At 39.8% G+C, this 1,891-nt stretch overlaps 1 long non-coding RNA gene across 1 annotated transcript in view; it reads left to right on the forward strand.

Annotated features, from left to right (window-relative positions):
• The window catches only part of LOC118322797, a 17,984-nt gene extending 16,364 nt beyond the window's left edge, over nucleotides 1-1,620 (forward strand). Inside the window, exon 3 of the long non-coding RNA XR_004796467.1 lies at nucleotides 1,244-1,620. This is a non-coding gene — a long non-coding RNA (uncharacterized LOC118322797). The remainder of the gene's footprint in view (nucleotides 1-1,243) is intronic.
• Nucleotides 1,621-1,891: the final 271 nt, after the last annotated feature.

The raw sequence follows: 1,891 nt of genomic DNA on the forward strand, positions 1-1,891 counted from the left end.
GGGGGGGGGGGGGGGGGGACTATAATTAAGTGTAAGTACATAATTAAGCGAGTTTTGAAAAGTGCTAGTTTTCAATGAATTAAAATGTAGACTAATTACATGTGGGAATTAGCCTGCTGTTGTGCTAGTGATTAATATTGTCATAGGTTACTGTCTCAATATGCTGCCAGTTGGAAATGGGATCACCTTACTGGAACGATTGATCTCTTGCCAAGTTCAATAATTAATTGACTCAACAATCACTGACACACAACTATCTCACACGTCGTCCCGCATGCCCACAAGGTGTGCCGCTCGTCCTCTCGACCTTGCACCTGTATTTTGATGTGTGCAGGTTCCCAGAAATCGCTTCTGCTGCACTGCAGCTGGCTTTTCAAAGAGGAGCGAAGACACAAGAATAAGATAAATAAATAAGAGACAGAATTAACTCGCAAGAGCTTCACCCCTGTATTTAGGGTGTGTAAGCACGATCGCAGTATTGGCCAAAGGTTGCTGCAGCGCACTTCGTGACAGCTGTGACCCACATTACTGCAGCTGCCCAATAAGACGTGCAGTGTGAGAAATATTTGACGCCTTTCATTAATCATCATTCCTAAATGATCACTCTGCGAGGGTATGCATTTAAGCGTGATTAATTGCAGAGTGAGCCTAATCAAGCAATGAATTACCTGCCTAACCTCTTGCAGAGGGCTGGCGTTAACCTCAATTCAAAGCACTGGAACCCAGTGTGGTTAACTGTGTCAAGGAAAATTAAGACGAGACAATAATGAGAATCAGTTAAAGACGCCATGTTTAAAGAAAGTACACCCAGGTAATTGGACCTCAAAACAAGTAAAAACCACTTGAAAGAAATACATATTTAGAACTTCTTCCCTCAGTAGAAGAGCTCAAATGTAATGAAGAATATATTACATGCATCCTACTGCTTGCAACAAACCTCAATATTTGTCGATGTTTCAAGATACAACATGTTTCGAATATATGAACCACAATCCTGGCATTGCTTCTTGAAGGCACATACTGTTTGCATAACTTGTAAGCTTCTTTATGTGTTGAGAAAACTCTACAACTCTGTAATTTATAAAACCAACCCACTGGATGAACTCTAAAATGCACTGCAGATAAGCTCAGTTTCTTTTCTTTTTTTTTTTGCTGTTGCAATGTTGATATTTTCATGTACAAATTTTTTCTCTTGACTGATGAAGTGCAGGATTGTCACTAATCATTCTCTGTCTTCATTCAGTTGGCTCCTGTGTTCTGTCTAAGCAGAGATGAGAAGACAATACTCCAGTGTGTGCAGATCAGGTGTTTACCTTATAAGCACGATGAAAGCCCCGCCAACCAGTTGTGACAATGGCAAAGTGAGATAATAACCCACCGAGATGATTTGAGAATGACTTATACGAGCACCGAGCTTGTACGGGGCATTGCACACTCTAAATGGTATGCTTTTGAAGTCAGACGAACCAGAGGGTGTGGTAGACTTTGTCTGGTCCACCTCACTGTGTTGCATTATTAGGTCTCTGTTTATGCTCAGAATAATGTCATTTTTTATTTCGTGTGGATATTTTATATGTGACTAGATCCTTGAAAAGAGAATAAATATACTCAATCTTCTGACTCCTGCTTCAGTGTCAATACTCATTAGAGGCAAATATTTAGCTCACACACAAATGAGCCCTCATAATTGCAAGATTTTTTGCACAATTCAAATTCAAATCATTCCTTCTTGACACAGCCAATACATCTGTCACATGGCACCTCGTTTTTTTGTTGAATAATTAAAAAAAGAAATAGAGAAACATACTAATGAGAGAACCTTACTTGAGGGCTTTGCCGCTCCACTGACTATCATATTAATGTATTCCTGTGTGAATTAAACGCATCATCA

The sequence above is a fragment of the Morone saxatilis genome, unplaced genomic scaffold (genome assembly GCF_004916995.1).
Source record: "Morone saxatilis isolate NCDOM2014 unplaced genomic scaffold, NCSU_SB_2.0 Contig0, whole genome shotgun sequence".
NCBI classification, from domain to species: Eukaryota; Metazoa; Chordata; class Actinopteri; family Moronidae; genus Morone; species Morone saxatilis.